Below are 26295 nucleotides of genomic sequence, written 5' to 3'. Positions count from 1 at the left end.
CACTGTCCATGTCACCAGCAAAGATGTGGAACATTGCCAGTCTCAATACTGACCCCCAAGGAACATCACTTATCACTCATCTCCACCTGGACATTGACAGCAACTCTTTGAGTGTGACTATCCAGACAATTCCTTACCCACTGAGGTAAATCCATCAAATCCGTTTCTCCAATTAAGAGACAGGAATATAATGTGGGACACTGTTCAGTGCTTTGCATAAGTCCATGTAGATGATGTCAGTTGCTCTTCCCATATCCACCAATGCTGTAACCCTGTCACAGAAGGCCACTAGATTTTTCAGGCACAATCTGCCCTAAGTGTTGGTTGTCACCTATCACTTCTTTATTTTCTCTGTGCCTTAGCATAGTTTCCAGGATAATCTGCTCCACAATGTTGCCAGACACAAAGGTGCAACTGATTGACCTGCAGTTCCCCAGGTCTTCCTTTATTCCATTTTTAAAAATGGGATATATGTTTCCCCTTTTCCAGTTAGAGGGAACATCACCAGACTGCCATGACAAGCATAGTATTTGCTATTCATCCAAGAATGGACTGTATTACCCAGGAGAATATTCATCACATTTTTGGTTTCTCCTTCTCAATGTTAAAAAAAAAAAAAATACAGATTTGTAAGAACGAGTAGTGACATTTACAATAACGAAGTACCATTTTAGTATTTGAGTCATGATTTCTATTGTATTCTTTCCACAAATAATCCATTTGTGATAGAACTAGAGTAGAACTGGCAGATCATCTTCTTGGCTGAGAGTTCCCAAATTTAGTACAAGAAAAGATATTCTGTTGTCTATGTTCCCGTAACCTTTCATTAATTTAGACCTGAATAAAGCTTTTAGAATATAATATTTGCAACTGCCTTTGAGTAGCAACCTTAAACTATCCAAGACTGTAAATACCAGATTCTATACCTGAAAGGGGGAAACCCTGGTTCTGTGTATGGTCTGGAGTTAGATGTGATGATCCAACTTGTGGGTTCCTTCCAATTCAGGATATTCTATGATTCTATGATTCAATTATCTGTTCTACTCTGTACTCTGTGTTCATTTTTACATTGTTTTCTATTTAGGACTTTTTGTTTGTTTGTTTGTTTTTGTTTTGTTTTGAGTTTGTTTTGTTTTTCCCTCATCCCCCTTTTTTCCTCCAGTCAGATATGACATGTATCCCAGAAGATGCCAGTCTTAGACTCAATCCACCAGAATCTAATGAATTCTAAGTCATTTGTCTGTTTAAAATACCTTCTATAGAAGTGGATAGAAGTCACAAAGTTCAACTCAAAGGCTATGTTACCGTAAGTTCTTTTATTTATTTATTTATTTATTTTTATAAGAACAAAATATTTTTTGATTTTATATACATGTGATTTTGACTCCAGGTATTATTTGAGTTAATATGAAAAAAATATTATTATAGAATCATAGAATCATTAAGCTTGGAAAAGACCTCCAAAATCATATGGTCCAACCATCCCCCTGCCACCAGTATCTAAACTAAACCATGTCCCAAAGTACCACATCCAACCTTTCCTTAAACACTCCCAGGGACAGTAACTCCACCACAACCCTGGGCAACCCATTCCAATGCCTGACTGCTCTTTCTGAGAAGAAGTGTCGCCTGCTTTCTAACCTGAATCTCTCCTGGTGCTACTTGAAGCCATTCCCTCTTGTCCTACTACTAGTTACCTGTGAGAAGAGGTCCAACTCCTCACAACTTCCTTTCAGGTAGTTGTAGAGAGCAATAAGGTCTCCCTTGAGTCTTCTCTTCTCCAGACTAAAAAACTCCAGTTCCCCCAGCCACTCCTCCTAAGATTTATATTCCAGGCTCTTCACCAGCTCTGTAGTCCTTCTTTGGACACGCTCCAAGACTACAATGTCTTTCTTGTACTGAGGGGTTCAAAGCTGAACACAATACTCAAAGTGCGGCCTAACCAGAGCAGAATACAGGAGGATGATCATCTCACTAGTTACACTACTCCTGATAGAAGTCAGGATGCCATTTGCCTTCTTGGCTACCTAGACACACTGCTGGCTCATGTTCAGGTGAGGATCAACCAACACCACCAGATCCTTTTCCTCTGCACAGTTTTCAAGCCACTCTGCCCCCAGCCTGTAACATTGCATAGGGTTGTTGTGCTCCGTGTGCAGGATCCAACACCTACCGATGTTGAACCTCATACCATTGGCCTCTTTCCATTCATCCAACCTGTCCAGGTCTCTCTGCAGGGCTTTCCTACCCTCCAGCAGGTTGACACTTCCCCCCAGCTTGGCGTCATTTGCAAATTTACTGAGGGTACACTCAATTAATTCCCTTATCCATTTTTTTTCTGTTTTCCAGAATTAACTTGCTGTTCACATAATACTCCTTTGAACAACTACTAAGAGAATAAAAATTATGATTGTATTATTGAAAATGGGTTAAAACATGTAAGAAAACATGGTACTTGCTATAGAATCTCCTCCCTTTGTAGCCAGTAACAGTTAGTAATAGGTTGTGTAACAATTTTACTCCATGGAATTCTTTAAATTCATTAGTTCATCTTTTATTTGTATATTTTGTAATTGATATACAATAAGGTGTTTTCAATATGATAATAAGCACCACTGTACTTGTGTGTAATTAGGACTGACTTCTTAGACTGATAACTATATGAGATAATTTAATGAGATTTCCACACATTTCTGTTTTTCCTCAAGTCACTGCACTAATCTTAATTTTCAGCTGGTGTTTGTTGCTCTGCTAGGTATACCACTTTGTCTGGATTGGTTGCTTTTGTATTCACCCAGAAACTTCAAAGCTTGAGATGGGATTTTCAATTTCAGTGGAGCTTAACTCTACTATGTTTACACCATTATTAAAGACAGTTGGCTTATGCAAGAGTCAAGGACTTCTTAAATGAAATGCTATAGCCGTTGTTTTGTTTTTCCACAACAGAGGTAAGAGATCTATTGTTTCTGTGAGGCTCAGGAGGAGCTAGGAAGACTTTTTGTTTGTTTGTTTGTTTTGTTTTGTTTGTCTGTTTCTGTGCAGAACTGGTATGTTTTGCTTCTTTGAACTAATTTGCTTAGTACTGTCTTGCTTCAATGTAAGGCTCAACCACTCTGACTCTAATCATTCATTTAAACAGTGTTGATTTGATTTAGAGAAGGTCCATTTTTAAAGTTTATTTCTCAAGCAATTCAAGTTTAAAGATGATAGAGGCAAATAATACTGCAGCTTCTGAACAGCTTTTTCCAAGTTGAATTTTTAAAAACATATTCAAAGAATCGATGTGTATCTAAATGCATTACCTCTTGCAAAATGTTTATTGTACTCACAGGACAAAATTTTATTTCATTGATATGCTGGGGAGAAATTCAGTGAAAACATGGTTCTTATCTTGGAGTTCCAAAGGAAGGGTAGCTGTGCACTGAATTTATGACCAGCTGTACTGAAAAGTAATATGTTCATTTGTGGGTGGATGAAGTAATTAACTAATCAGTTCAAAAGTCCCGTTTTTCCAGACTTGAAAAAGATATTTTCCACTGAATATTAATGTGGTTTACAGGCTAGACTATAAAGTCTGGCTATTTGCTGGAAGTCTCAGAAAAAGAACATTTAATAGAATTTGCAAGACATTGTTCTCACATTGTAGCAATTGAGATAAAACCATGACTGATAGAAAGGTCATAATAGGGTTTTGTAACAGGAAGATCAGTGTAAAAGTTCCCACATGACCAAGTCATAAATGTATCAATAAAACTTTACCGGAAATAGGTCTATACATTACTGAATTCGATAAATGCTGACTTAAAACAGATTGAAAATTCATCATTTTATTGTAATGCTATAAATCTACCAGTTGTCTTATTAAAATTTAGGCTCCATTTAATATGAAGCAAGCCTAATACAAATGAATGCAAACAATACATAACAGTAACACAAAATGACTATATTGCATTGCATATTTTAGGCTTTAAACACATCTCAAAGTATTGTTATCAGGTACACACAGTTTCACCTTTAAAATCATCTTCAACAGAGATTGCTTTGTAGGCTGGAGGTATGATATCTTTTATCTGGTAGTGACTCTGCCCAAAACACAGATGTTATGACCATGACTAAAGTTTTAAAAACAATTCGAAAGCTGACTAATTCTCAGGACCTGGATTTGAAAGGTTTAGATCACGTCACTTAAATAACTGAACATAATTGTTAATGTCAGACTCCCATACCTCATCTCAATGCTTAGGTTTAAAAAGCTCCAGATGAACTTTGGGGAAAATAAATGAATGCCAGAATCTGACTAAATAACTCATTTATATTTATGATTTAAGATTTTAAATCTAAGACCCCAGAAGTGAAAAGCCAGTTGCATCATCTATTCTTCTAGCGCAATCTGTTCACATTTTGATTTACTGCAAATTGTTCAGCAGTTTATTTTATAGCATTTTTCATCAATACACTCCAAAGTAACCATTTTTTTAGTCTGTATATTCAATTCTCTGCAGGATGGTAGCTCCCTTTTCTATATTAATAATGGAAATGCAAACAAGAAAAGGTAGAGTCATTATTTTTGGTAAACATGCCTCTGTATTTGGAGTTTTGGGGGAGAGGTTTTGTTTGCTTTTTCCAATTAAATAAGACAAATATAGAGTATATTATAAAGAAGAATTAGCATAAACAAAGGCTGCTTTTTCCAAGAGTTGGGCAATTCCCCAAACATTTGGCAAACTATGTTTTCTCCTGACACTGATTTTGCAATACATTACCAGCCAAATTATGAAAATATTTTTAATGAATCAACATTTTAGATAAACACAAGCAAAGTCTTAACTTCATTAATTTGAAAGTGAATTCTGTTTTCCATTTACTTCTGATTACCATTGCAATGAAAAAAAAGTTTGTTCTAGAGTAAGGTTCTCAACAAAGTACTTATAAATCTAAGTCATATAGGCTGCATTATTATTATTATTATTTGATCTGTGATTGAATTTCTTCAACATACTGATAGACTTGTAAAAAAAAAAAAAAAAAGAAAAAAGAAAAAAGAAAAAAAAAATCTACCAGGATTTGTAGACAACAGAAAGGATGTGTTGATGATGTTTGATTACTATTAGGCACTGAAGACTAGACAACAACAGTTGATGAATGGTCCTGACAGTATATACATAACAGACCCTATTGTTTATTGTAATTGTGTTTATGTTCATTTTTTCCCCTTACTGAACACTTTTACTCATTCTTTCCAAGATTTTGACCTTCTGGGAATGTATTTTTCAAAATTAATTTGCCATTTGAATGTTTTTCCCTCTATGGTTTTATAGTTCTTCCACTAAATTCAGTTCCATGTTTTACATATTTACCTTCAGAAAACTTCACTAATCTGTTAACTAGCTATTGTTTCTTTTCAGCAACAGACCACTTTGGGAAGGAACTGAATCTCTGTTTAAGACATTTGTTATCTTGACTATATCAATCATTAAAATGACTTATCTAAAACTCATTTCTATTGTTCAAAGTTCTAGGTGCCTTTTTTTTCCTGTTTTCTTCACAGCCCTAAAAATTAAAAAATAGTAATTTTTATTAATACCTTTGATGCCTCCGTTGTTCTGAAATTAAAACATAGTAAGTGATACTAATTTATCATCAATTTAAGTTTTGGTTTGCTATCACTACACATTTCCAGAGTTCCCATAATGCCAAATAAAATGTATTTTATAATACAACACATAAATGCAGAGATAAAAATATTCTATAAGACTGTAATTTTATGAACTAGGAAAAACTTTTAGACCCTGTGGTTCCAAGCACCAATGATTTGTGCCTCAGTCCACAAATTATTTTTTTAATCACAACATCAGTTTTGTAAGGTTACATTTGGAGAGCTTTCTAGCCTTCAATCAATATCTTGTAGCTTCATAGCAGTGGGTACTTTTATAACTTAGAGTTTAACATTACAGCTAACAGAGTCAGCCTTTAGAGGCATCATTTTGTGCAGAAGTGGATACAGACACTCTGCAGTGGACAGGGTTTGTGTGCTTAGAAATGGTAGCGAATAAGCCATTGTGCAATCTCCAGGAGACCCCCAAGCAAAGCAAAAGTTTGTACCCAGCATGAGCTCACATGTACCCAACATGCAACTCCACAGACTGAAGACTGTGGTGGCCTGGGGGACCTTTCACATGGTTTTGTTACTTGAAGGGGATATGAGCTGGTCTGTTAACACGAGTAATGGAGCTTGGGAGGTCAGCAGACCATACAGCATATGGGATACCAAAAAGGAGATGGCCCTAATCTGGTTCAAGACCCTTCCTTGCAAAAGCCTGAACCTCCAGTAACACCAAGGAGAAATAGGCATGTTGGGCTAGGAAATGGAGATGGCCAGGCTGGTGAAATCTGAGAGGTTGTGAATTCTGACACCAGGAAGATAGATCCTGCTCTGATCTACAAAGCAGGTCTGAGGTCTCCACACAAGTAAGGGAAAGGAGTTCTACCAACTGAAGCCTCAAAGCTTCTTAGACCCACAGCAGCACCAGCAGAACAAGGCAAGAGATTGTGATGGGAGACTCCTGGAAGGATGGAGGCCTGTCTGCTGACACAACCTGCTGCCAGGAAAGATTTATTTCTTTATGAAGTCTTAGAATTTGGGCACCATGGTTAGTCTGACAGGTGTTGTCCATGCCTCAGACTGTTATCCCACTACTTTCTTCCATGTGGTCATCAGCAATATGACCAAGGAGTTTAGGATCTCACCAGAAGTGATCACATAGCTCTGGGGGATGAGAATGAAGGGCATGGGAACTAGTTATTTATCCCTGGTCTTGCTGGTGAATGGGAAGAGCTTGGGGAGGAGTGCATGGATCTTGAAAGCCAAAAAATGTTTGTGCAGTTGATGTCAGCAACAAAGTTTTAATTTTCATGTTCATGGGACCTTCTTTCAAAATTGACAACTGCTTAGAACTGAAGGGTCCACTTGATCAAGCAGGAAAGAAAAATATCTTTATAAACATGCTGGCCAGCCTCAAGAAGGGAACATTAAACTAGAAACAAGAAGGAAGGAGGAAAGTGGCAACAATCTCATGAGAAAGCAGAGAACCAGGTTGACAAGCAAAGCATGAGTGTTGATATAATCACAAAGGACTCTGCATTGTACTGCTGCAGTGCTGCCGTGGATGAATGCAGGCTGTTTAGGAAGGACAGACTGGGAAGATGAGGAGAGAGAACTGTCTTTCATGTTACAGAGCAGCAGAATTACAGCAGCAGGATTGCATGGAGTTTTGTGAGTGGCTGGGTGATGAGCCAGCCAACAGTCTATGGTTTGGGATTATGGGGAGACCAAAATTGGCAACACTGCTACAAAATGTTTTGATCAGGAAGAAAAAAATTGGTGATGCCTTCTTCAGACAACTGGAAGAAGCTTCACACTCTTAGACCCCTTTCTTCTTGGTGGAGTTGCCCCACTCCAATAATCCTGGAGGGTACAAGTAATTAGCACTTTTGTGCTAATTAACATCCTGATAATCATGATTGTTAACATCCTGATAACAATCCTGTGCCAATAACATCCTGATGCTGACTATAAAGGGACCAGCAAGGGGATGTGATCTACTGGACCCGCATAGAACTGGAAGAAAGCAAAGGTCACTCCTATATCCAAGAATAGCAAGAAAGCTACCTGAAGAACTACAGGTTAGTCAGCCTTACCTTGAAACCTGAGAGTTCATCTTGTTCTTTCAGAAAGTTGCTTACTTTTGTTGCATTTCAATTTTCACCTCTTTAAAGGTGAGACAATATGTTTTTAAATTCTTCTTTAACGTGTACAGTTCTAGCTGTTTATTACATATTTTTAAATCAGGTTCATAGGCTTGAACAGAAGGCATTGTAGAAGCAATAAACTACTATTCAATGAGTTTAACATCATCTTAAAAAATAATAATAATAAAAAGCCTGGAAAGTTAAAAGTACATATAAGCTGTATGATTTCATTTTCTTTCATTTGGTGGTAAATTCATCTGAATAGTACTTAACTAATGACAAAGTGATTCTGAGTTAATAGATTTTTGTTTCTTTGTTTTTCCCTGATGTTAACTACAAAGGATATACTAGGCACTTCTTAAATAATAAGATTTGTAAATGTCATGTAAAATAAATATCAGGAAATTGGGAATAACTAGAGTACCTGTATTAGCTCACTGCATCCACTGGATTGGGTCAGTTGCCCCCTGTTACAACTGACTGAAACATTTATATTGACTCACAGGTCAAGTACGTATTAAAATAATGATAAATCCATCACCATTCTCACCCTCATCCATAGAAGTACAGGAGCTCTGAAGTAATGACTGCCATTCAGTGACAGCTTAGTAGGCTTGTATCTTACATAATGAGAGAGAAAAGTTGGGTAGGTAATGAAAGCATTGTATATTTGAACACCTTATCAAAAAGACAGTAAGTCAGTTGACACAAATCAAGGTATGAATTCAAGAATTGTAGGTGGAATAATGTGCAGAGAGTCTATCAAAGTTCATTGCATTTGAAAGTCAAAAACAGGAATTCCTCTGTTAGTAAATTCAAAATGATCTCTGCTTCTCTTTATTTTTATCAACTATTTCCTTGCATGTGTGGACTTTTCCTTACATGTGTAAAGCTATGTGGTCTGACTGCATTTTATACATTGAAGTGAAATGATATTTTTAACTACATATGATATTTTTAGCTACATGTGTGAGAAACAATCTGCAGCCAATAACACAGGCTCAAGAGAGGATCTTAGTGAAGTAACATTTTTATTCACAATTGCAATGGCGGGCGTCCCGGAAGCAGGAGCACACAGCAAAAGTGTATCATTACCCTATATTCTCTACTACTTGACACTTAATTCCTCCCGTTTCCTCATTGGCTGAGTACTACAGCTTCACACACTACTTAACGTTTATTACTGTACCATCTATCCATTTATGTACAATTTTATTTGATCAACCATTAATTTTTCCTTTCTTTCTTTTTTTTTTTTTTTTTTCCCCCTCTTCTCTCATAACTAGTGGGCTCATGATTTTTGTTTGTTTGTTTTTACTGATTTTGCACTGCTTATCTTGTTTTTCTTAACTGTCCTCCTTATTTTGGGACATTGGAACCTTCCACTGTCCCCTTATCTGCTTAACTTACATGTTTATATCACCGTTATGCCTGCACAATCACTTCTGAATATGCAAGGTTAGTGGAATTTTCCACTGCAAAAATGATACTTTAATTCTCACACATGAACAGTTAATAGCTAGTAGTATCCCAATACCTTTGAATTACATCAGTTTTCTATATTTTTTTTCCTTTAAATTTTCTTTGAGAGAGGGTTCTTTTTTTCACATCTGCTTATGGATAATCACAGAATCACAGAATCACAGAATTTCTAGGTTGGAAGAGACCTCAAGATTATCGAGTCCAACCTTTGACTTAACACTAACAGTCCCCACTAAACCATATCCCTAAGCTCTACATCTAAACGTCTTTTAAAGACTTCCAGGGATGGTGACTCCACCACTTCCCTGGGCAGCCTATTCCAATGTCTAACAACCCTTTTGGTAAAGAAGTTCTTCCTAACATCCAACCTAAAACTCCCCTGGCTCAACTTAAGCCCATTAACCCTCGTCCTGTCACCAGGCACGTGGGAGAATAGACCAACCTCCACCTCGCTACAGCCTCCTTTAAGGTATCTGTAAAGAGCAATAAGGTCGCCCCTGAGCCTCTTTTTCTCCAGGCTGAACAAACCCAGCTCCCTCAGCTGCTCCTCATAGGACTTGTTCTCCAGGCCCCTCACCAGCTTCGTCGCCCTTCTCTGGACTCACTCGAACACCTCGATGTCCTTCTCGTAGCGAGGGGCCCAAAACTGAACACAGTACTATAGCTGTGGCCTCACCAGAGCCGAGTACAGGGGGATGATCACTTCCCTAGCCCTGCTGATCACACTGCTTCTTATGCAAGCCAGGATGCTGTTGGCCTTCTTGGCCACCTGAGCACACTGCTGGCTCATATTCAGCCGACTGTCAACCATCACTCCCTGGTTCTTCTCTGCCTGGCAGCTCTCCAACCACTCCTCTCTCAGCTTAGGGTTATCTCGCCCCAGGTGCAGGACCCGGCACTTGGCCTTATTGAACTTCATACAGTTGACCTCAGCCCATCGGTCCAGCCTACCCAGATCCTCCTGCAGAGTCTTCCTACCCTAACCGACTTCACTAGTAGTATATGGATTTGAGATTCTCCTAAGTCATTTAGATCTGTCACTCACCAAATCCTGCATTAGAGTTTGCTTTAAAAATCTGAGTATGTTTCTCTCTTGAATACAACTCCTGAAATGGAGAACCCACCCTTTACTGTCTCACACACTAGACCCTGAGAGTGAACTCTATCTTGATGTACTCTTGATGTACTATTTAAGAGACAGTCCAGAACAAATGTTTTCAGGACAGTACTATTATCTAAACACTCACTGAAGGGAACGAAATTCCACATGGCATAAGGAAGCTCAGTCCTTGGATTGCTCTTATTCTTGTTAGTGGATCCTGTTTTTTCCCTTACCAGAATAGGGAGTTTCCCTCCCTAGATGTCTCAAATTCATTTCAATTAAGAGGAGACTCTTAATTAAAGCAGTGAGGATTTAATGGTACCTACATATGAGGTTGAACTGGGTCCAAGGACCCTACTGAAAAGTTTTCCTGTGTTCTTTTATATACCATAGAACTTTTGTTTTGTCCACTATAGTCCAATCAGTTCTCAACAGATATATGTTATATTCCTTCAGATTGGCAGTTCTTTGTTGCAAGGCAGGATGTTTTGTATTAACTCCCAGGGCAGGCTATCTTCTGGCAGCACAATCTTCTTGATGAGCACAATCCCCAGACCCATCAGCACCACCTAGAACCCCACACACTGTTGCTCACTGCTGCTCAATCACCATTCCGTACCAGGTTCAGGTGATGCAGAACTCATGCTGTGGCCTAAGGCTTCACTAAATTTACTCTATTAATGTGAATTAATGGTTATCCAAATTCCCTACATAACAGTGGCTTTTTTCACTTTCATACTGTATGATCTGCCTTGTCTAGAAAAGCCTAACAATTCTGAAAACACAGGCAATTACTATAGTACTTCCTCTAGACAACATGACTTCCTCTAGATGAAGTGTTTTTTAAATCCCCAAACAGGGGAGAATTTCATGAGTAACAAACAAACACTGACATGTGTAACATGTCACACAACATGAGTAACAATCAAACTCTCTAATTTTCTTTATTTGCAAGACTTTCCTTTGGAAAGGAAGGAAAAAAAAAAAAAAAAAAAAAAAAAAAAAAAAGGAAAGGGCAAGTACAAGAGGAAAGGGGAACGGCAAGGAGGAAGGGGAGGGAAGGGGTTGGAAATGCTGGGATGCGGCAGGGAAGGCAAGGCAAAACAAGGCTGTTCTTAAGTGAAATTTGGTTAGATGAATCTGATTTTCTTCCGCATTTTGAATCACACAGTAATCTTTTTTATACCAAATTGTCTTTTTCAGTTTTGTACTTGAGAGATTTCATCTTTTTTTTTTTTTTTTTTTTTTTTTTTTTTTTTTTTGTCTAACATGGGGCACATACATGTTCTGGTAGGGTATAACTGCAAATACAAACATCTTTTTTCCTCTTGTCCTCTTGTATGACAAGTGTTCTTAAGATATCAGATAATAAAATGGCAACAGACTGTGGAGTAAGTTTGAGGGATTTTATTTTAACTACACAAACTGATTGCTGGTGTTATTAAGCCTGAGCAGAATGTGAACAATTAAAATTGGGAATATTACAGGGAAAAAAAGAAATGGAAAAAAAGGAAATGGAAAAGCCAAGTACATGTTGCAGACAAGGCAGAATATGGTTAATGATTAATCTACACATCTTTCATATTTTTGTTGACCTTTCATATTCTCCATCATAATGTCAAACATCTCCTTCATTGGACCAGCCAGTGAGAGTTATCCTGAGCTGATGTTGAGGCACTCCATTTGTGGGACTGAAACTCTGTACTTATTGCAGGATAACACGAGAAATATTTTTTACTCAAAGGCCTGAAAATAAAACTAAATATGTTTAGGGTATTTGGTCATCCATAAATTGGATAGTCCTTTGATGTCTGTGAGGTGGACATTGTTTAGGCTATCACATTAATGTCACAAGTTCCCGTGTATAATGTGCTTATGCAAGCCCACTATGCAAACACTGACTCGTGCTGTACCTGAGATAAGGAACATCTCTCCACACATGTGATCTAGAGATCTGAATCAAAACAAATCAAAACCAAAACAAAGCAGATCCTCCTGGAAATTATGTTAAGGCAAAGAGGTGATTGGTGATTTATCACTGATAAAAACGGTATCAGACTACATCAAAAATGTCCATATTTTTTTATAAGGCAACATAGACTAGGAGAAATGAAAATATCCAAGAATATGTTGTGTTAGAAAAAAAAAAAAAAAAAAAAGTAGTCCTTCTGGAAGTGGAAACTAGTTTTACTGGAGCACATTTTCAGAAGTTTGACTACATTTTATGTAAATTTATAGAAAAAGAAAATCAGTTAATCTCCATCATAAATTACAGAGATTAGATGCTAAAATTACAAGAGTTTCTAGAGGTTGCTTTTCTCTTACATTTTGAAAGGCTTTATTACAGATATGAGACTAAAAAAAAAATAAATACTAAAACATTTTATATTTGCCATGTTTATCATTAAAGCATCGAAATACATAAGTAAAACAAATAACTTTGCTCGAAACACTGGGAACACAAATAGGGTCTGCTCAGAGCTCTAACTCACTTTCAGAAGAAAACTAAAAATTTTTCTTATCACTGATTATACTTTGTTATTTTATTTTCTAAGGGGATCCTGTTTTTTTTGTTTGTTTTGTTTTGTTTTTGTTTTTGTTTTTTACTAACTGAAAAGATTGTGTGTTTATTTTTGTATTATTATTATTACTCTTTCTCTTTTGTTTAATCTAAACAAGCTTGCAAATTTGTCTTGATACTTAAAACACTGCTTTGAGAAACACAACTTGTTATATTTTCATGTCATCTACAGTATTTAAAAATAAATCAGTAAATAAAATCTAGGTGTGTAACTAAGACACAAATAAGATAAATATTTTAACAAAATTTAGAAAATGTACATATCTTGTAAAATTCAAATTTTAATGGCTTATCAATATATAAACGCTTTTCTATTGGAAGCATTATTTTGTCTTTTTTTTTTTTTTTTTTTTTTTTTTTTTAATATATGCCTATGATATTCCAAAAAATGTCTCCACATAGCTTCTCTGGTGGCTAAAAGGTCTGTCTCCAGCTTTAACATAAGTTAGAGGATAATAATCTTTTAAAAAGGTAATGACCTACATATTGTAATTCTGGCAGTTATCCAAACTTAGAAAATATTTATATATTCATAAAAATATAGATTTATGTATTTATAAATATATATTTGTATATTTATAAATATTAATATATTTATATATGTTAATATGAAATATATTTTGTATAATCATAGAATCATAGAATATCCTGAGTTGGAAGGGACCCTTAAGGATCATCAAGTCCAACTCTTGACACCGCACAGGTCTACCCAAAAGTTCAGACCATGTGCCTAAGTGCACAGTCCAGTCTCTTCTTAAATTCAGACAGGCTCGGTGCAGTGACCACTTCCCTGGGGAGCCTATTCCAGTATGCAACCACCCTCTCTGTGAAGAACCCCCTCCTGACGTCCAGCCTAAATTTCCCCTGCCTCAGCTTAATCCCATTCCCGCGGGTCCTGTCACTAGTGTTAATGGAGAAAAGGTCTCCAGACACCCCCTTACGAGGAAGTTGTAGACTGTGATGAGGTCTCCCCTCAGCCTCCTCTTCTCCAGGCTGAACAGGCCCAGTGACCTCAGCCGTTCCTCGTACGTCTTCCCCTCCAGGCCTTTCACCATCTTCGTAGCCCTCCTCTGGACACTTTCCAACAGTTTCATGTCCTTTTTATACTGTGGTGCCCAGAACTGCACACAGTACTCGAGGTGAGGCCGCACCAGTGCAGAGTAGAGCGGGACAATCACCTCCCTTGACCTACTAGCGATGCCGTGCTTGATGCACCCCAGGACACGATTGGCCCTCCTGGCTGCCAGGGCACACTGCTGGCTCATATTCAACTTGCTGTCTACCACAACTCCCAGATCCCTCTCTTCTAGGCTGCTCTCCAGCGTCTCATCACCCAGTCTGTACATGCAGCCAGGGTTTCCCCGTCCCAGGTGCAGGACCCGGCACTTGCTCTTATTGAACTTCATGCGGTTGGTGATCGCCCAGCTCTCCAACCTGTCCAGATCCCTCTGTAAGGCCTTTACACCCTCATTTGAGTCCACAACTCCTCCAAGTTTGGTGTCATGAATATATAATGAATATATACTATTTGTTAATACGTTTATATATAAATATAGTATTTATTAATATATATATAAATATATGTTATGCATTTATATTTTAATTATTAAAAGTTGGTTGATACTACAAAAACATTAGGATCCTATTTCCTTCTTTTTAGTCACTGATTATAGACGCTATCTTTATAACAAACAGGTCAGATTACACAAGAATTTATACTTAGTCAAATATTAGCCAAAATGAACCTCTCCACTAACTTTTATAGTTGATTATAAAAAGTAAACTAATAAAGCAAAAAAAAAGAAAGAGGAAAAAAAAAAAAAAAGAAAAAGGAAAGAAAGAAAGAAGAAAAACAAAACAAACAAACAAACAAACAAACAAATTAAAAGAAGGAAAAAGAAAGTGAAAAAGAAAAAGCAAGGAGAGATTATTAATTTTCAGTGGATTAACTCCAGTGGAAAAACTCCACTTGGAGTTTTCCTCATTCATTATTTTAAACTTCTCAACAATATTTTTTGATTTTCAACCTTATTTACTAATGTGAATAGTGTTTAAGTTTGTATTTATAATGTGATGAAGAAATAATAATTAGATATAAGTTGTAAAATAAATACTTTTTTTTCAGGGTGTAGTAGGGAAAAAACATTATTTTATTCTAAAGAAGTATTGCTTTGTTTAGAGTTCCAAATTGCCAATAATTTTATTGCAGTTTGTGTTGTAATGAAAAAGAATTAAGCTCAAAAAATATGTATGTATGTCCCATGAAGTCAGTATTACTAGCCAGGACAATTGGAATTGTGGCCAACAATATTTTCTGTAGAAAAAAATAGAATAACTAGTAGGCTGAAGTAAGGCTGACTATCATTTACTTCAAAAAAACTTGAACAAAACAATACAGTTCACCTAGTGTATAACCGTATAACTATAACCATTAAGCTGATATATTAACATCCGCCATCTGTTGTTTTATTTCTTCTGTCAGGATGTGTGACTAAGAGGGCCTGTTGCAGGAAAGATCAAGTTTTATGTTCTTACATACAATTTAAAACATATATGCATATGTTTTACATACGTCTATGCAATTTATGTATGTATATTTATATTTCTAATACTACATTCTAAAATATTTCTAATAATCTATTTCTAATACTATATTCTAGAATCTCTCAATGTATTGAAAGATTCCATGTATTCCATTACCTCCTTAATGCTTCCCATCCGAATTTAAAAAAAAAAAAAAAAAAAAAAAAAAAAAGTTTGATTTGAACTCACTACATTACCATACTGATTTGTCTCCTTGCATGAAGAGGATGAGTTGGGTAATAGAAAAGAATGAGTTGAGTAACAGATGAATCTCTTGATTGTTTCTCTGTATGTAAAGAGAAGTCACAACAGAGTTAATAAAATATTATCTCAAGGAACGTGTTTCCTATGTAGAGTTAGTACGGTTAAAAACATCCTCAGCAAAATTTCACTCGAATTGTGATGATGAAGTCACAAGAACAAGAACATGGTTACATAAAGTCATGAAAGCAAACTGATACCGTAAACACAGATTTAAATATAAGCACATGATCGTGGTGCAGAAACAGTAGCCCAAAAGTTTTTATGGCTCCTTAGTGAATCAAAGATTAACCAATATTTACTTATATTTTACATATTTACAAATTTACATTTACATTTACAAATGGAGTACAAAATACTCCATTAAACAGAGCAGATTGGATCACAAAAAGAGCAAGTATTGAACTGAAAATAGGCAGCAAAGATCAGATCATTCAAGGCCTCACAATCTAGAAAACTTAAAGCTGTATGTATTTTTAATCTTTAAAAAATGCTAATTACCCAAATCTTAATCTAATCTCATAGACAATAAAGCTCTGATGGTCCATATTCCAATAACAGAGCAAATAAAGTATTAAAATTGTTCCTTAAAGGCAAGTTTTCTTCTGAAGCTACTTCAGTAACTTAATGAACCAGAATAAAAGTTCTGTGACACTCCGTAATAATGGCACAACATAGGAGAAGAGATAGTCACCCTACCCTATGCAAGAGAAATATAAAGAAATAAACATTCACTTGAGATTAAGCTTGCTTTCTTCAGCTTTCCACCTGCAGTTTTCTGGCTGATCTGACTAAGCCTGAAGAATGGTCGTCTGCGAAATAAATAAAAAAAATAAAGAGTCTGTCTCAGGCTAAATCAAGATTAAAATATGTGCTGGAGTGAAAAAGGAAGGAGAGAAGAATCCTGAGTTGTTCAGAAGAGTTTTTTCACTCACGATAATCTGATATGTTTTCATCACAGGAAGATAAATAAATAAATAAATGAATGTGGCATTGGTTTACTTAGTATTTCTTTCAATTTATAATTTCTTATATGTAGCAATATATAGACAATAATTTTATATTCCTACTGTGGCTGGCATAAGACCAAGGTTTGTGTACAACTGAGCTACAAATCTTTTAAGTGTCACTGATCTCTCTGTAAAAAACTTCTTCACTATAGATCACCCTACCTTTCCGTCAAGCACTGTACTATTGACCTTAGTATTTTTTAGTTTATTTATTTTTAAAATCTTTAATACAGGATGCTATCTTAAAAAGATGATAAGATGATCTCATTCTTTGTTTGGTGGCAATTTCTCCTAAATTGTTTCTAACAGTGTTGTATTATGATCCAGATTTGTCATAAATTGTGATCTACCTAATGTGTGTACAATGTTCCACCAATAACTAATTTTGCAAAACTCACTGCAATACTGACACCAATGGATATGGATATCTAAAGTAAAATAAAATAAAATAAATGAAATAATGAGCTGACACATTTCAAAGTTAAAAAACAAACAAACAAACAAACAAACAAACAAATTCCTAAATCCTATCAACTGTAAACAGAAATAACTATAAATCCTACAATTATAATTTGAAAAAAAAAAATAGAATTGCACAGCAAAGAAAGTTGGTAAAAGATTAGTAAAGTCTGCAGGATTTTGCATCACTTATTTGCCCAGATATTCAGACACCTTCTCAGCCTTATGAAAAGGGTTTTTTAAAGAATATAGAATGCATTTCAGGAAAATAAATAAAATAAAATAAAATAAAATAAAATAAAATAAAATAAAATAAAATAAAATAAAATAAAATAAAATAAAATAAAATAAAATAAAATAAAATAAAATAAAGTCATATAAACGTATAAAATCCCAAACACTCAGTAAAATAAAGATGTTATTAGGTGAGGAAAAATAACATTGAGCCTAAACAATAATTTGAATAGAAGTGACAAGATTAAGCTTTAAAAATGAGAAGATTAACGGAGGTTCTATCAATAATATGAAATTCTAATTCCACAAACTTGCTCCTTTTCTTGAGTTTTTGATGATTTTTTTCTGACATTGTTACACCTCAACTTAAATTGAATCAGTGAATCATACAAAGGAAGAGGGTTTTTATTGGTCTCCTGCAGAGATGTTAACAGGAAAGATGGCAATCTTCACCTATTTTATTTAAATGTTAATATGAAGTGTTTTTCTGCAGAAGTCTGAACCTTCTGCACACTATTTTTGCAGGACGCTGTCTTACAGAAAATAAAATTACAATAATTTGTTGCAAACTACAGTCCAAAAATTGGATTTGAAGTTGTCAAGTATAAGCTGTTGCTTCACAAGAAAATTAAGTAAATAGAAATAATTGTTTATGTTTACAGTTACAAGATTACATGTGTTGTGGTTTTGCTTTTTGTTATTTTGCTGTGTAGAGGTTCCATCCAGTCATTTAATAACACCTGAAGTAATCTATAGCAAATTTGTCTTTTTTTTTTTTTAATTATTGTTATTATTTTATATATATTCTAAATCCCCCATAAAATGTGTTAAACCAGGCATTCCAGTTGCTAGTTTTCTGATCTGAAAACAAATATTAGAAATAAAAAGAGTTAAATAATACTTTTAGCCTCTACAAAACTAAAACCCCAGGAATACATGATAAAGTTGTCAAACTAAGTTCGAGGTTTTAAAGATGAAATTAGATATTGGTGTCCTGATATTTGTTAGAGTCCAATGACATCCAAATGGGGAGATTTAAATGCTAATTTGTATAACCATATTTTGTTCTGACCAAGACTTGTGCTTGCTTTACAACTTTTCCTCATTCCTCATTAGGAATTCTTTATGATTTTATTAAGTAGCTAAATATGAGAGAATAAGCTTTTTATGGCAATAGTATTTTATCTGCTAAATAGGCCAGGAAACTTAAGTAGGTAACCAAATTTAAATCCTTCTGAAAATCCCTTTAAATTGTTTGCAGCTTGTAGTAAATTATATTTCACCTCCACACATATTTTATTATTTTTTTTTTATGTTACATTTTCTCTTTCCTGACCATATATTCCAAGATATGAATAAATCTGAAGGCATGTAGTAGGTTAGAAGTATGTTTAGGCTAAAACTGTTATGTTGGTTTTTTTTTTTTTCCATTTATTTTTTCAACTACAAATCTGGTTTCACATTCTATTATTTTCTATTCATTATTTCCCTTTTCCTTTGTATATAGGATATATATATATATATATATACCTCAATTTGTATGTCCTGGTGTTACCAGGAATTTTTAAATAAATTATTAAAACTTTTTACAGATTGTGAAAGAAAATACAGAAAGGAGAAAAAAAAAAAAAAAAAGTATTTAATTTATTGTGTTGATATAAGGAAACTTTTTAGTTGATGAAATTTTCCTTGCTATCAAATTAACCACTTTGTTTTCAGTGAAGTATTTGCTAAAAAAATTCTTCCTCTCTGCTTTCTTCTGAGAAAATCCTTTTCTTTCTCTCTATTTTAACAGGAGTTGGAATTCACAAAGTTGAGGTAGGAAACTGATTTTATTGATTTAAGAAGCATACCCCATTAAGTAGCATATTTAAGATTGTTACTGTGATTCTTATGATTTGTGTCTGGTAGTCATTCCCTATAGTGGTTACAATGAAATTTTACAGTCTGTTTCTTGTCAGCAGTTTGTTTGATGGATAAAATATTAATGTAAAATCAACAATGTTTCTTAGTTTACAAATAATTCTGAAGTATAACATCATATTACAAGTATCTTTCAAGGCTGAATTTGCCTGTATGTTGTACTTGAGTATGATCTGGGTCCAAAGAAAACAGAAAGATTTTAAGGAAACATAGCTTCACTAGGCAGTAGAAAACAGTCATTTGTACTTGCAGACCTCTACAGTTTTCTTGAAGCCAAAGCAGAAAGAAGGTACTGTATACTAATGTTAGTATTGAATCTGTCTTATCTAGATGGATTTGCAACAAAACAGGGTTTATAAGGTTACACAAATTATAATTAGCATTTTGTGTTGTACTTATACCTCATTTCCACTCATTAACATTTATATTGTAGTGTTGAGAATCATAATTGTTTCAATGAAGTTTTCTGGAGAAAAAGATTAACTTTTTTAACATATCCTTTCAAAAATTATTTTTTAATTTCAATATTATGACAATAATTTTGGAGTGCTGTATTACAGTAATCTTACTCTATCAATAATTGCTCATTTAATATAACAGTAGAAAATATTCACAATATTTAACTTTAGCTGTAGAGCTTCATGTTGTCAGGATGTGTTTATGTCTTTGTAGGATAGTACAGTCTAAATTACCTTCTGCAATAGTCATAAGAAATAGGAAGAAAAATTCTATAGGACTGCATATCTGAAAAACTTCCATTTTGGCTAAACAGGACAGAATTTTTCAGGTCACTAAGTACATTCCCAAGTGAATCATTGTTTCTCCCCTCTCTTACTGCAAATTCAAAGTACAAACAAGAAGCAAGAAACGGTGCAGAAACTGGGATTTAACAGATAACAAGTCCTTTGCTCCTGGGCATAGGATGGTGGTGGTGATCTAACATTGGTCTGAAGCTGATTGATTATATCCACATCAGGTTTCTTGTCATTTCCATGGTATTAGTGATTTAAATGCAGGACTAATGGGAATTAAAGCAGAGTTCAAGGTAATCAGCCCTGAGAAATGAAGGACACAGGCAGAACTGTCTCACAGCAGATTAATACCAGCTTGTGATATACTGTGCCTTACCACAAGATGCAGAGTTTAAGATTCAGCAAACCAGATCATAAAATCATAGAATGGTTTTGGTTGGAAGAAACTTCAATGATCATCTACTTCCAAACCCCCTGCCATGGGCATGGACACCTTCCACTAGACCATGTTGCTCAAAGCTTCATCCAGTATGACCTTGAGCACTTCCAGGGGTGGGGCATCTGCAACTTCTCTAGGCACATCTTCTTCCCATTTGCATTGCACAGTGGACCAAGACATTTTGAAATTCTCCAAGTGACACAAAATTATTTCTCAGATACTGTTTATATGTACATTGGTCCCCTCTTGACTTTATATAAGATAATAGCATCAGAGATCTTTATGTGTAAAAATAGAAATTCTAACAGAAATCAAGCTGCATCTTAGTGTAGGTATTCCAAAATAAGAAAATTTGTCCCCCATTTTTCCAAGACAATTACAAATTGCCCCTAGTCATTATGAACAACAGCTGGTTATGTTTCTGATAAAAGTATTGGATTTAACTGTTGTTTCAGGATAGAGTAGGGTTATCTCATACACTACATTATGAAAATTAATGTTCCTACGTTTTATAGGATCAAGCCCTGTATTTGGGATAGAAGTTAATCCTTTTGAGATGATGAAACATTAACATAAAAAACATATACATATACATAATTATATATATATATGTATTTATTTTTATGTCATAAATTCCTTACTTTTAACCTTTTGAACACAAAAAAAGTCATTAACTGAATCAAATAGACTGTTTTTCCTTATTAATCCTGAAGATATTTTTTATGTTATCGTTCTAAAAGATGCATTTACAGACAGTCTGGGCAGGTGTGTGACTGAAAAAGGTCAAAGCAAAATACCAACATACTTAACAAATATATTTTTGCACTCTGTCACAAAAAAAAAAAAAAAAAAAAAAAAAAAAAAAAAAAAAAAACCTTTTGGTTGCATAGCAACTGTCTTTTTAATTACTACTTGCAATCTAGATTTTAATAATTTAATTAGTATTTTTCTTCATTAAATTGTTTCACCTAATAAATTTAATGAATCCAATTCTCTGCTTGTTTTTAAATTGTCCTATTTACCTCCTTTCATTGCCCTTCCAGCATGTTTGTCTATGTAGTATAGACTAAAATTCTCATTAATTTCATATCAGAAACCAAAACCAAAATTATTTAGCCTTATCCAAGAGGAAAAGATATAACATTTTATGTAGCCTTTGTACCTGAAGTCATTGGAGCTCAAGAAATCATTAGTGAAGTCAGTAGGGCTTCCTAATACTTCCACATTACAACTACAAGGAGAAATTTGCAGGACTGGAACTAAAAATAAGGTTTTCAAAGGCAGAATTCAAAGTGACATGAGACATTCAGACACTGGCCTAATTTTAGATATAGAGATTTCAGTGCTTAAAAAAAAAAAAAAAAAAAAAAAAAAAAAGTTTCCCTTAGGCTATTTAATCTTAGGTAACCAGAATTACTGTTGCTCATGAAAAACTTTGATCTATTGCTCTGTTGGTGAAAATTGTTGGTGAAAAGCCGAAGCATAACAAGAACCAAGTAATGTAGGAACAGCTATGTGAGAGGGAATCAGATGGTATCTGAAGAACTACAACCATAAAGAACTACAACCTGAAGAACTACAACCTTATTTACTATGAAAAGCTGCAGCCGCTCCATAGTGCTGGTAAAAACTGATAACTGTTATAAGAGAGCAGAAAACAGGAGTAGTAAGCAAGTTTGGTACACTAAGCTGGTGAAAATACACAGGGGTAGATTTTCACACAAACCTCTTCAAACTCTTCAAACTTCTCAAGCCTTCTGGATCTGAAGGAAGGCACTCCCTATGAATAGTTTGCAAATTCAAACTAGTTTGCTTAGCAGTTCTGTGGTCTATATGTTTTATAGTTATATAGTTTTATAGAGGCAGCAAGAAATTTTCACTCATTGGGATATCAGAGATATCTATGTGATATCAGTTAGAAACTGTCTTCCTTATCAATTATCATCTGTGAAAAACTTTATTTTTTATTGCTGTTAACAATTTTTATAAAACTTTATATTTCAATACCCTTTTAAGATTTGAAGAGATACACTTTCCTCTCATATTCCTCAAAATTGTTTGAAAAGAAAGTCAAATCTGCTTATTATAGGCTTAAATACCTGAGTATCTGAGACAGAACAAAGTATCAATCTGTTCTGATATATTTAGCCTACAAAATATTATTTAGTGAAACTGATAAAAATATTGTGTAATGGTTCCTGTTTCCAAAAGTAAAAATTTGTTCTCTAATAAATTCTGGGAGGAATAATTTGTATTGTAGTGCTTTCTGCCACTATTTTATATATCTAACATACTTTGTAATTATCTTTTCTGTAAAGTCTTTACCACATTCATATCTTCCCTTTCACCCATTCTGTCTTACATGTGCACTTCTTTATTTCTTACACATAAGGAATTTTGAGTTTATCAAGTTTAACAATTTGAGTAAATTGTTAAAACAAAACTAGCAAATAAGACAGCCTTAGTCATGTGTGTAAATGCTTGGATAGTTCACCTAAAAACAAAACAAAACAGAATTAATAAAGTACCTACCACTTTTTTTTTTTTTTTTTTTTTTTTTTTCCACTGATTGCACATGAATTCATGGATGATAATATTCAGGGTCATTAAAACAAAAATAAAAGAAATTAGATCCTTCCAAATAAGTGATACTTTAACATTTGGGCCCATAAAATAAAATAAACATTATAAAAAATTAAACCTATAAACATCAGAAAGATGGATAAGTTGGCACACCATTCTGAATATCTCTGTTTAATAATATGATATTTCATTTCCCACACAAAGAAAACAACCATTACCCAAAGCAGCCATTCGTAAACAGCCATTTTGAACAGATTGCATCCTTGTTGGTGGTATGATAATTGAAATAAGTTTACCCGTCTTTTATGAGTAGATACCAGACATATAAAATACCTATTAATCAACTCACTAGCTTTTTCAAACATCAGTTTCAATATCAACAGCTATAAAAGAATAAATGAAATAAGGGAGAAAATATCATAGAATTAATGAAATAACAGTATGCTGTGTTGCTTGCACTGAGGGAGCTAGAAGAGAAGGGGACCTAGTGATCAGTTCCTTGGGGTTTTGATTATGGCCATTGTTTTCACTATTTATATGTGTCTGCTTTTGGATCTCTTTAAAGTCTGCTTAGAAGCAACTTTATGGATAATAATCAAAAGAGTTACCTGACCATCAGTGTCTCATACATGTATTTATTTCTTTTCTCAATTTTCAATTACTCTATATTTATGCAATGGGCTAGAAAGGCACTACCTGCCTTTCTAGGAAACTTAAGTAAAGTAATTATTTCTTCACCACCTTGGATAGATTTATCATCATCATCATCATCACCATTATTATATTATACTAGGAACTGGGAATTTGGTACTATCAAAGAAAAGTGGATGAACTAATGATAGAGATGGAACAGTGGTGAATTCCATATTAATCCCTGGAATTTATGTGTTCAGTTTAACTTTGGTGTAGATTCAGATGAGGAAAATAAACCTCAATGGAAGTTTTGTTGACAAGATTGCAATACTCAGTTTTTTATGAGTCACTGCACTGTTTCTATCTACAAGCATTTCTTTTTATGTAGAAACTATACTTAGCTGGTGAAAGAAGTCGTAGTACAAGAATGGATCCATCAGCTGCAGTTACTTAGGTAACAGTGGCAGCTGCAAGAACTGCAAGGTATCTTGCTGGTCTCAGAAGATGCAGAAAACACTGACCTGCTGTCCTTTGCACATACAGTGTTTTTGCATTGCTTGAACAACTAAGACCAGTTTGGAAAAGGCAGTTCTATACAGAGATCAATTTACCTTTCGTTGTGCAGAAGGCAGAAAAGTCATGTGTTTTGCCACAGTGGTACAGCACAATAGAACTGGTTTTGCAAAGTGAGATAGCTAATACTCAAAGACCCCATGTATACTGAAAAGGGGCTGTCTTTAGGCTACCACCAGTCTAAATCTTACTTTAGGTGCATTCCTAGAGCATATCTTCATTTGTGTTTTTTTTTTTTTTCTACCTGATATGACCCTAATTCCACCACTCTCCTGAATGTGATATTTAAAAGCATTACTATAAAGCATCTAACAAATTTAAAGGTAGTTGAGAACTTACCAGGAGTTGCTTCTTACTAATTTTATTAGAAACCAATGGATTAATAACATATAATCTCTGGCATGCAAAAATGTGAATACATCTGCTTACCTGTCAAATACTGACGTTACTTAGAAAAAAATATTTTACACGTAACAGAAAACTTTGGAAAAAGCAGAAAACTATATTGTTGAATATACAAATTCCCAGCAGTCTATGGATACACTTGAGTTTTCATTATTTTCACAATACTATGAGCAAAAGGCAAACTATCTACAGAGTGGCCTAATACCTTGAATTCAGTGATGAAAGAGAGTGTACATTTGATTAAATACTTCTCTGATAAGTGATCACTGAAGGGGAAAAATATACCTACATGCAGCTAATTAATGAACCAAATTAAGGCATTAGGATTGGTCAAACACATCGAAGAAATGGGGATCGACTTTTGTTATACTTATTCAATGGTAATGAAGACTGGGTCTGTAGACTCCTGGCACTGAAAACACAAATCTGTTATCAAGGTCAAATCTGTTATCTGCCAGTCAGAAATGACATGGAGAGCTAGTAGCCTATCTTCACAGCCCCATCCAGAAAGTGTTTTTGTGTTGTTGTTGTTTTTTGTGTTGTTTTTTTCTTCCCCCTTAGTTCCTATACTTAAGTTAAACCAAGAGATGATATAGAGGAAAAAAATAAATGCTGAATCACATATAGTCAAGTTACACAGTTATTTGGAGCAAGCAGTGATTTAGGATCATGTTCAGGAGACAGAACAGATGACATAGACTCTAATAAAGTCAATGTAAAATCAAAACCTGTGTGCTCAAAATTCTCATGTATGTTTAGTCTCTAGTTTCTGTTATGACTACCCTTTAGTCGTAATACTAAGATCATTAAAGGGACACTTGCAAATGCTTTTGCATTTTGCATTCAATAGAAAATAAGACAAAATTTTCACATCTTATGAATGATAAATTTTCTTCATGCCCTTGATTTCCAGGATGTATAAATAAAGTTCCAAAGTCTAATAGATGTGGAGTATCCACCTTATATTATCAAGAATTTAATGAGATTTTTATCAAATATGTATGCTACTAACTTGGATATGCATTAGTGAACTGTGTATCTTTAAAGAGCAAGTATTTTTAGAATGTCTATTTTTCACCAAAAATTAAGAAACACAATCTTCATAATCTAGCTGTCAGTGAGGAATTTTTACTTTTTTTTTTTTTTTTTTTTCTTATTCAGAGTCACCCTGATAGAATCCACAGAAAAACAAAACAAAAACAAACAAACAAAGAAACAACTCCATATTGTGGTTGCTGGTATGTGCAAGTGCTGCTGAAATCAACAGGAAGAGAAAAATTATTAAATGTAGAAAGTATAGATTTTCTTTTGTCAGAAGAAAATCTTGCTTTTAACTTCTGTTGTATTTCTGCTGAGTCACAGCACGTGTTTGTAATATGCTGCTATTTAAATCAGTAATGTCTCTTTTTATCACATAAAATTTAGGATTCAGGGGAAGAAACAATTATTTTAATTCTTGGCTTTGGTGCCTGGAGAACAACTTTTAATATTAGAAATCTTTACAGTAATGTAATATTTCAAAGGTA

General features: G+C 34.5%; 1 long non-coding RNA gene across 2 annotated transcripts in view; it reads left to right on the top strand.

Moving 5' to 3' along the window:
• LOC116501055 overlaps positions 1-19307 on the top strand; it is a 649666-nt gene extending 630359 nt beyond the window's left edge. For both annotated transcript variants that reach the window (XR_004254362.1, XR_004254363.1), the window contains one exon: positions 19257-19307. This is a non-coding gene — a long non-coding RNA (uncharacterized LOC116501055). The remainder of the gene's footprint in view (positions 1-19256) is intronic.
• The last annotated feature ends 6988 nt before the right edge of the window (positions 19308-26295 follow it).

The sequence above is a fragment of the Aythya fuligula genome, chromosome Z (genome assembly GCF_009819795.1).
Source record: "Aythya fuligula isolate bAytFul2 chromosome Z, bAytFul2.pri, whole genome shotgun sequence".
In the NCBI taxonomy this organism is placed as follows: domain Eukaryota; kingdom Metazoa; phylum Chordata; class Aves; order Anseriformes; family Anatidae; genus Aythya; species Aythya fuligula.
Note: the sequence above shows the minus strand (reverse complement) of the source record. Positions and strands in the feature narration are given on the sequence as shown.